The sequence below is a fragment of the Zea mays genome, chromosome 2, assembly GCF_902167145.1.
Source record: "Zea mays cultivar B73 chromosome 2, Zm-B73-REFERENCE-NAM-5.0, whole genome shotgun sequence".
NCBI lineage: Eukaryota > Viridiplantae > Streptophyta > Magnoliopsida > Poales > Poaceae > Zea > Zea mays.
In genome coordinates, this window is record NC_050097.1 from 160,804,179 (window position 1) to 160,815,158 (window position 10,980).

A 10,980-nucleotide genomic window follows, 5' to 3' on the forward strand; every position below is an offset into this window, starting at 1 on the left:
TCATCCCTGCATAGAGATGCTAAAAGCATAGTAGTGGCCTGGGCATTTTTATGAATTTGCTCATGAATAAAAATAGCATTATCACTACTATCAAAATGCATTCCATTTTCTACTACTTCCCAAATGCTAGGATGAAGAGAAAATAGATGACTACACATTTTATGGCTCTAAAAAGAATAATCTTCCTCATCAAAGTGAGGGAGCTTGCCAAGAGGAATAGATAATAAATGAGCATTGAAGTTGTACGGAATGCAGGAATAATCAAAATAGTGGTTTTGGTTAACCGTCTTTTTCTTAGATGAAGAGTCGTTGTCGTCGTCCTCCTTTGGTGAAGATGAAGAGGCATCACTGTCGTAGTAGACTATCTTTTTTATGCACATCTTCTCCTTCCCGTTCTTCTTGTTGTTGTTTGAGCCTGTGTTAATGGACTTTTCTCCATTTGGCTTGTAGTTGTTGATGGTCTCCTTCTCCTTCTCGTTGATCACAATCCCCTTTCCTTTAGGATCCATCAGGCGGTTAGTCCCTTGATGAGTAGAATGACTCTGAAACCAGTTGAGAGCACATAGAGGGGGTGAATAGGTGACCTGCAAAAAAACTTAACTAAAACAACAAACTTGGTCTATAAATGGGGTTAGTGAAATATAAAACCAAGTTCAATTTTGGAATAGGAGGATTTATTCACTTAATTTCTCTCACAAGATGTGTATTGAAACTAGAGCAATATTGAAAGTGTAGTGGAAAACTAGGAAGAACAAAATTGCAATGAAAGTAAGTATACAATGAGACACGAGGATTCATCCCATAGTTTGGCCGAAGGCCTACCTCCACTTGTGGCATCCCAATGGACGAGGGTTGCACTCAACCCCTCTCAAGTGATCCAGAGATCAAACTTGAGTACAACGGTTGTCTTCCTTATAGTATATTCCCGTTTGTGAGGAATCTCCACAAGTTGGAGTCTCTCACATCTTACACAATATGATCACAATTAAGAACAAGAGCAAGGGAGGGAGTAGCAACACACACAAGAGCACAAATACAGCAAGACCAAGCACACAAGTGAAGAAAAGAGCGCATGAATGAAAATCGACAGAGTCTCAACTCAAAATGTGCTCATATCTTGCTCTATTGAACCAAAGTGTGATCGCAGAGTCTCGAAGTTGTTGTATGCTCTTGTGATAGTTGGGTACTACTCCATGGTGCCTAGGGGTCCTTTTATAGCCCCAAGGAGCCTAGGAGCCATTGGTTCTTTATTTGGGAAGCAATTAGCCTTCCCTATCTGCGATCAGTTTCTTTCTATGGCCGAGCCGATCGTTGCATGCCTTCGGTCACAAGGCACACTGGACAAGGCACGAGGGACCTAAGTCACTCCTTGCCCAAGGCCACAACTAGCCCGAGGCCACGACTCGCCCGAGCACAGTCACGACTCGCCCGAGCGCAGTCACGATTCGGTCGAGCGCAGTGATGATTCGCCCAAGGCTAGCTCTAGGAGGGAGATGCATTTCCGACTCGCTCAAGGGCATCTTGGGTGATGCTCCGAAAGGTGACCAATTCCGCCGACCAACTCCACCGACCAACTCTACCGACCAACTCTACAAGCGGACCGACTAACCAACTTTCCGAAGACCAGGACTCGCCCGAGGCCAACCCTGAACAAGTAGCGCATTTCTGACTCGCCCGTGGGTGTCTCGGGCGACTATCCGGAGACGCCCAGACTAGCCTAAGTTTGGCCAAACTTAGCCAAACTTACACAAACATGATTAGCACCTAACACAATTGACTAAGTACTAGAAACATACCTTTATCACTTTGATTCATAGAGGTTAGCAATATGCCCATTTTCAAGCCCAAAAGTGTTTTTCTTATTTTCCTTGATCTTTTGGACTTGATTGCTTCAATTTGCTTTCTAAACACATGTGCTCTTGCTCATAAGAGGAGTGTTAGTTCATAGTAATGTGTTGAGCATTTAATCATCAAAACAACTCGAAATGGCTGAAGGGCACATTTCCTTTACCCACATGTAAGTAAAACAGACGACATCCTATCCATTAAACATTATATAGATGAGCAGCGAGATCAATTAATTCAATACATGGGGCATGGAAGAAGATTTTAGGAAAATGAAACCCGTATTTGAAAAATCTACCTTTCCAAATTTCCCATCGCATGACATTGATGCTATAGCCACCACACAGAACTCATTGACTACAAATGGGTATTCACAAACCCAACCATTTTATGGTATGCCGATGAACTCGTATGTGGGGCAACCACAACCTCCCCCACCAATTTGAGACAAACCCGAGGTGTTGCACACAGCTGGACCATTTGGGCCTAATCGCAAACCATCCAACCCACCGACAGTTGATTTTGGACTTTACGACAAACCACCTAGAGTCGCACTAGGGCCACCGTACTCATCGCGAGGGCTAACATATATACTAAGGTCGTCCGTGTTTCATACTGGATAGCCTGACAATGAGTACGCAGAATAGGATACAGACTATTACTCGTAGTCTTTCCACCTGCCACATGCCACAACATAACTTCTCTCTACCACCTACGGCTCCTCAAGGCCGTAGCATGCCTCCCCTACACATGGGAGCGAGCACTTTTCAGCCCCAAGAAGGCTAGAAAGAACTAATGCACAATATGGAGCACCCAGAGTTAATATAAACATGTCACAAAATCATATGCTCCAATACCCACGGGCAAGAGAGTGACATAATGAGGCACGACCACATGCACCTTTAGGCCCAAGGGCCAATAGATTGCCACAGACCGCCATTGACATAGTGAGAGAAGAGATAGTTGGGGCGTTCTAAGACAAACTTGGAGTTAACATGTCCCACGGGGGACAGTCATATCAAAAACCATATAGCAACCAATTTGACTACGACCCATATCAACAGGGGACTAGAATAACAAACTTCCAAAAAATTTTGATGACCAGGGCAAGAGCACACATGAGCACGTAGGCTAGTTCTTAGCATAATTAGGAGAATTGGCCTGTTGGGGGCATTCCTCTTCCGAAGGTCCTCAAAAACACGACTAACCATTTGTTTCTAGCACAATGTTGATTATTACAGGGGCTTCATCACGAACAAAGGTTCATGATGGGAGTTTACTCCTCTGTCGAAGGTATTCAAGACAAAGATATAGCCCGAAAATGACAACAATAAATGGCAAAGCTATAATAAAAAAGTGATAGCTTCGGCTTAGAAGCATGATGCTGAGCCAAAGAGGAAAAGACTTGCTAGACCCTAATGATTTAGGCTACAGTTATGAACAAATGTCAAGGTCATAAATGTATTTTTACTCGGGCTACGTCCCATGCCTATAAATAGGTGAACAGTACCACCGCACTGTTCACGTTGAATTGTAATTGCTCTTGTAACACCCCAGGTGTTACCATGGCCATGGCACATTTATGCACTAATGACTGTGATCACATGTGGGAGAGACTTGAGAAGAAGAGCATAAAACCTTAGGAACCATGTATTAACCAAGAATGTTAATGACCAAAAGCATTACCCAAGCATTATGCAATTATCACCTTGGGCAAGAGAAGAATAAACCCTAGACCCTTCTTGAGCCCTTAACCCCCAAAACCCTGGTAAAGGGGGAAAGGTTAAGCAAATGTGCAAATCATGAGTTAACCCTTAGCCAAAGTTTAAGTAACATTATAATCTACAAAATACAGAGAGGAAACATTGCAAAAAGACCCCTTAAAGAACCCCAAATCCATTCCTTAAGTGGAGAGAGAGCTAGAGCTCTCTAATTCTTTCTAAGTCAAATTGTGAACCTAATCTAAAGATCCACCGTGTTCACTTAGTAAATGGCACCAAAACCACATACCACCTAAGGCACCCACTGGAAAAGTTTGAAACCGAGCCCAAGACGTTTGACAAGATTTGGCATGACTTTTGTCGCGATGTGGGCAGAGGGACAAGCCAGATTTGGCGTCCGCAAATCTCCCTACCTAGGGCATATCTGCCATGAAGACTCACATATAAGAGACAACCCTAGGTGCCAGGAGGAGGCCTGCGCTGGATTTTTGCCAAGATTCGCACGCTTGCGATCTCGGCGAGCTGTTGAACACGGGCAGAAGAACACTTCCACGTGTTCGACGCGCTCTGAGCGCGCCAGAGCACGCCCGCGCCCGACCCCGCGTGCCCCGCGCCACGCCGATCCGTGCCCGTGTCCCCTGCTCGCGCCCGCGCCTATAAAGCCTCCTCAGGCGTCGACCGTACTCCTCCGCGCACGCTCGACCTCACCGGAGCCAGAAACCACCGGCGTTTGCCCTGCAGACAGCATGCCCGCGGCCACCCGATCCCCCGCCACCGTAGACCGGCTAGCAGAGCCCTTCCCAACCACGCCCGACCCTCGGAAGAGACCGTGCATGCCTCGGTGAAGCTCCCCGAGCAAGGAATCGGACTTTGCCTCACCGGAGAAGCCAGACCACGGTCGCCGGACTTCACCCGACCGCCGGTGAACGTAGACCGGGTAAGCCTCTGCCCAATTTTTCGATTCCTTGCGCACATAGCCTCTATGTCATCCCGTGGAGCTCATCGCGCCGTTCAATTGAACCAGATCGCCGTGGTTCAGCCGGAACACCCGCCGCCGACGAGATCACCCGCCTGCGCATGTGGACCGGTCGATTCTGGCCACCACCACCGTCGAGCCGTACCTCGCTGTGACCGCTAGGACCTCCCGAAGCCACCCCCGCCCCTCGCCGGACCTCTCTCACCGCCGGTAAGCCGCACCGCCCTTTTCCTTTCCGAGGGTACTGTTTACATAATGGGAGGGACCTTGGGGAAGAAGGAAAGGCCAGGGGGTTTTGTGCGCTGTCAGTGACTCAAGGGAATAGTGGTGCAGGGGTAGAAATGAGTGGATTGATTTAGAAAGAATCCAGGGTCTTCGGTTCAAAGTAGTTTTCCAGGAAACCTTTTAAAATATTCTGAATTAAATCCAAACAGAACTTGAAAAATTCATAACTTCAGTTTGGTTTACCCAAATCAAGTCAAACCAATTTTGCGAGATCCTAAATAATGTAAACTACTTAGGAAAAATATAAAACCCCTAAGTGTTACAGAAAACTTTAAAGTCTTGATTTAAATGATTAACTGGTCAAAAGCTAAAAGAAATAAGGAAAAATAGCTACAGTATTTGACTAGGGTTAAGAAAATTTAGAGAAGTACTTGATCACTTCCTAACATGTTCAAAAATAATAAACCCCTCTGTACACCAAGTTAAGGTAGAGTTTACCATTTAAATCATTTTTAGCCTAAAGTTAGAGAAAATATTAAAGGTGGTTTAAATAAAGAACCAGGGAGCACCCACATTTTTGTTAGTTTACTTATGTAGTATAGTTCACTAGAAAAATTTATTATACCCTTGTTTAGTACAAAATAAATAAGATACCTTTTATTTTAGGAAAACAAGGAGAACTTAGAAAAAACCCTAGAAAAATAACCCCAAGGAGAAAACACCTCAAACCTTGGGATAACTAATGCTTTGTTATTAAGAACATAGGAAAAATATGAAATCTGTTGTTTGACATTTTTCAACTAACAAGATAGTAGTAAGTGCCTTTTTGACATTAAACTTTAGAAAATCACAACTAAATAACCACCAAATATCCTTCTGTGATTTTTGGCACAGAAGCATGTTATTACTTTTAGATACCAGCAAAAATGACCCTTAGGACAGAACCCACCCCTAGTTAAGAGTTGTAGTGCAAAGTGACCCCCTTTACCCCAACTTTTGTTATTTTTGTCCAGGGCATATTTTAATTATTCTGGACCTCAAATTTATAGGACAGCCTGCAGTGACAAATAGTAACCCACTGTAATTTTTATAGAATTTTTGGAAAAAGTCAAACCACTGATGTAGTTCAAACCCACACTAGAATTCATAAATAGAAAATGAAAAAGGAAAATTAATAATGGAGATTAATGTCATCATAACCCAACCAGCAAAACCCCTTAAATGGCTACTAAAACATCTAAGGGAAATCCAAGTTTCAATCCACTATGCTTATCTCTAGACGAAACCCAACCCTCAATTGATAAGCATAAACCACTATGAGCCACGTAAGTTGCTAACTAACTTAGTTTTTCTTTCACTTAGCATAATGTTTACTAAATCCTGCATAATCATGGCATACATATTCTTATTCATTGCATTCGATAGATAGCAACCTCGCTGACGGAGAGTACGTCCTCGTGCCGGAGCAAGGAGTTGCTCAGGAGGTAGCCCCGGATCTAGCACCAGAGCCTGCCCCAGAGGATCTGCCTGCCCCAGCTTTGGAAGGCAAGCCCCGATTTTATGCATAACCTGTTTTATATGCTATTTTACTACACTTAATGTTTGTAGGCTTGTATTGTGCACTTAAGTGTAGGAGTTGATTGAAACCCTAGTTGCATGAACTCAGGAATCCTTGTTGAGATGGATACTAGTATGCTAGGTCGAGTAGTTGCTTTGCTAATTAGGGATCTCGGTATAAGTCGAGTGATTTTTCTAGCACTCGCGCGAGGTCAGGGCATTGATTGTACCCACTTTCATATCCTATTGATGTTGGTCTATGGACACGGATCCATAGGGATGTGTGGTCTATGAGATGAAATTGGAATAAGGATTAACGTGCGGATACCTGTGTCAAGTGTTTGAATGTACTAAACATATGTCGAGAAATATGGTAAATCGGTAAGCCTAGTACCTGATTGAACCTGCCCGCAGACATATCCCCTCACGCGACTTGAGACGTGGTCTCCCATTCCGGTTATGGTGGGTACAAGTGCGGTCACTGCACGACGACAGTCGGGGTCAGTGAGGCATTGTACGCCAAGGCGGTGAGCCCTGATCTGTTGCCAGGGAATCGATGGGGACGGTTGATGTGTGTGGGGACGGAGTGCCTCGCCACATCGTGTGTTTAGATTTACCTTGCAAGGATAAAAACTTGGTTCGAATCGTCTGCTTCTCACAGCTAATGAGACTGCTTGATCCATTGTACTGCATTGAGTAACAAGTGGAAATGTGACGATGTGGCAGAAGATGTTGATTGCTAAATTTGCTTGATACCATGAATGAGTAGATAGTACACATCTAGTCTTAAGAGAGTCACACTAAAACTTGACAAAGCTAAAACTTGATTTATAAACTCAGCTAGTGCTTTTGGCAACCAAACCCCACAGCCAAACAACTGCATGTCTAGAGGTAGAGGAGTAGACTCCTCACACCGGGTAAGTCTAGCTGAGTATTAGTATACTCAGCCTTGCTTGTGGCATAATTTTACAGGTTCTCTGGAGGACATGGTTGCTGGAGTGACTTGGCCGTCCATCTTGCCACCGGGTTGGACAGTAGAGTGGGATCCTGCCTCGGCTGAGGAGGAGCATGAGGAGTGATGAGACAGGCTTCCCCATCTCTCTGTTTATTTACCGTTAGTTTTATTCCGCTGTACTTTGAACAATGATGACTACTTTTGTTAAAACTCCGATGATGATGTAATAAGTTTAATACTCTTTAATGTATGGTTTTATGCTTTATTGTATTTGCTCTGTGACTCACCATCGAGTGAGACTGTGGTACTTGATCCTGTCAGTGGCCTCGTCGGACTAGATCCGAGGGATTGACGGGTTATTCCCATTTAAGTGTGGTCTAGCCTCTAAGGCGGGACTTAGGCACTTAAGTTGGAATAATTTGGGCAGTTCCGCCATAGCTGGTATCGGAGCTCGTACCACCACAGAGGAATCAATAAACTATAAATATCATCTTTTTTAAAAAAAGTAAAACTGGTTAGAAACAAATGTTGGCTAGATCGTCAGGACGATAAGGATAGACCTAGGATGTGAAGCCTTAGGATAATAGAAGGGTAGCTAGGTGGCTATATGAGTAAGCCCTACCGACTACTATAAGGGATGGGGGTTCCTCCCTATTCCCTTTACATTGATGTGAGGTCGTTTAGGACGAGCATGCATGCATCCTTAATTAAACTAATGAATAATTGGGTAAGAACTTTAATACAAAATGATGACCAACTAAGAACCCCAGTACCATTGTCATAGTTATAGAGAGGCTGAGTTGTGATCTCTTTTCTTTTTTTATAATTCTTTTTCTTTTACTTACGCTTAACCGTACATAGATGACTTCTCACGGATCCTCGGACGAAGGGAATGCACAGTCCCACACTGACGGACTTGCACGAGAGGGTTTCCCCCGTATTTTATGGGAGGTACTTCAGGGAGCTGGTTACACGACGCCTCCCCAATACGTGGTGCAGTTGTTCGAAAAGCACCGAGTGCCCCGCTGTAGGGTGAGGATGACCCTAGAGCCTCATCCCCTGCAGCCAGGCTGGCGTTCGCTGGACTCTGAGTCTTTTGGATACCGGGCTGAGGATACTATCGAGGCAATTGCTCTTCACGGACTGACCACCTTCTGCAGATTCCACCCCTTGGAGCTGTCCACTCACCCCATTGGTCTGTTCCCCGCGGAGAAGGAGGACGACCCAATGTGGAAGGACCAAGTGGAGCATGCCAAGGATATCTGGGCTATCTACCCAGGTCAGACGGCTCACTTGACGGTGCGATGCATGAATGCCCTGTATCGTCTGCAGGTGATGTGTGGAGAGGCAATGTCCCATCTGATGGCATTGTTGGAGGCGACCAAGATCACTTTGGACAACAGAGAGGAACTTGTGGTTGACTTGTCCACTGAGATGGTGGAAAAGGACTTACAAGTGGAGCAACTATCAAATGAGATCCAAGAGCTTGAGGAGTTAGTGGGAACCAGGGAGAACACCATCTAGGTTCTCGAGGATCAGTTGATCAACACCCAGCAGCAGCTTGTAGAGGCTAACCAGCACTTGGATATGCACCACCAGGAGATCCAAGACATGGAGGCCAATGAGGATGTCGATATCGAGGGAGGAGAGGAGCCTGCCTCCAGTTTGGACACTGCTGGCTTAGGGAGACCACCTTCCCCCGAGTCGAGCATTGCCTCGTTTGCTCACTAGATCGTCGAGATAGGGTTAGAAGTCTGCGATGGTAGGACTCCTCGAAGCTAGCTTAGCTTTTGCACCCTTGGGGTACTAGGCTAGATAGAGTCGAGTCTTTTGAGTTACTGATGTAATCACGACAAACTCTTTTGGAAGCATGGTTGATGAATGCTATCAGTCTTAATTTAAGAAGAAAAGGTTTGGGCCATGTGGAATCTTTTATAATTATGCAAAATATATATTGGTTTTACCCTTTTGACTCTTTCACCACGATTGAACCTTGAACCTCAGGAATGTGATATTCAGAATATACATGATTTTTCAGATGGCAGGGAGAGCGCGTTGTGGACAGAATGAGCGCGTTCCTCCACCCCCGCCACCGCCTCCTACTCTGCAGGAGCTGATGGCTCAGCAGAACGAGATCTTGAGATAGCTAGCTCAGCGTCAGCCACCACCTCAGCACTATGGTGGTGGAGATCATCAGCGTCACCCCGCGGGAGCTACTTATCAGGAGTTCCTCAGTACCCAGCCACCATTGTTCACCAGGGCAGAGGACCCACTTGATGTGGATGTTTGGCTGAGAGTAGTGGAATCCAAATTCCCGCTACTCCATGGAGTTTGCTCAGAGGTGACTAAGGTCAGGTTCGCCACCCAGCAACTTCGTGGACCCGCACGGACATGGTGGGACCACTTTCTTTCTATGCAGCCAGTTGATCATGAGGTAGAATGGAGAGAGTTCAAGACAGCTTTCAGGGGGCATCACATACCAGCAGGCATTATGGACAGAAAGCTTAATGAATTTCTGGCACTCACTCAGGGAAACCGGACAGTGTTATAGTATGCTGAGGCCTTTAATGACCTGTGCCAGTATGTCGGGTATCATGCAGACACTAACGAGAAGAAGAGGGACAGATTCAGGAGGGGGCTCAGCACTAAGCTCCATGACCGTCTCAACACAGTCAGGGCCAACAGCTATAATGAGTTAGTCAACATAGCCATTTCTCAGGAGGACTGTATCACAGCTCGTCAGGCAGAGAAGAAGAGGAAGACCCCTGTGGCAGGACCTTCAGCTCAGCCACAGCGCTTCAGGATCGTGTCTGACACTCAGAACAGAGGACCTCAGCAACAGCAAGGACGTTGGGTGATCCGGCCACAACAGCAGCAGCAGGCACCCAACCGCAACCAGTTTCTAGTTCAGAGGAACAATCAGCCACAACAGCAACAACAATATCGTCAGGCCAATGACAACAGGTGTTTCACTTGTGGTAACACCAGACATTATGCCAAGAATTGCCCCAGGAACCAGCAGAGGCAGGGACAGAATGCCAACCAGAACGAAGGCAAGAGACAGAAGGTGCAAGTGAGGCAAGGCAGACTGAACTTCACCACCATGGCTGACATTCCAGAGGGAGCACCCGTCATGACTGGTATCTTTTCAGTTTTGAATTATCCTGCAATTATTCTTTTTGATTTTGGTGCATCACATAGTTTTATCAGTGCAAAATTTAGTGCCAAATGTCAGCTACCTTTCCATCACACCAATGGGGGTATTACAATTTCAACACCAGGAGGCAGGGTTGCCACCTACCAAATCAACAAGAATGTGCCCATAAAGTTTGGTAGTTTGATAATCAAAACCAACCTCCTCATTTTGGGTTTGGATAGCGTGGATATCATACTGGGAACTGACTGGTTAACCAAACATCAAGCCATGATTGATATTGCAGCAAGGGCCATTGAGGTGCACTCGCCCACTTGTGGTGAAACCACATTATATTTGCCCGACTAGGGTTGTATCCATTCTTGTGCCTTCGTTATGATAGAGTCCCCAGTTGAGAGGATCCCAGTGGTCTGTGACTACCCAGATGTTTTTCTGGATGAATTGCCAGGGATGCCACCTGATAGAGACATCGAGTTCGCGATTGAATTGCAACCCGAAACTGCCCCTATCTCCAAGAGACCTTATAGGATGCCTCCAGCGGAATTAG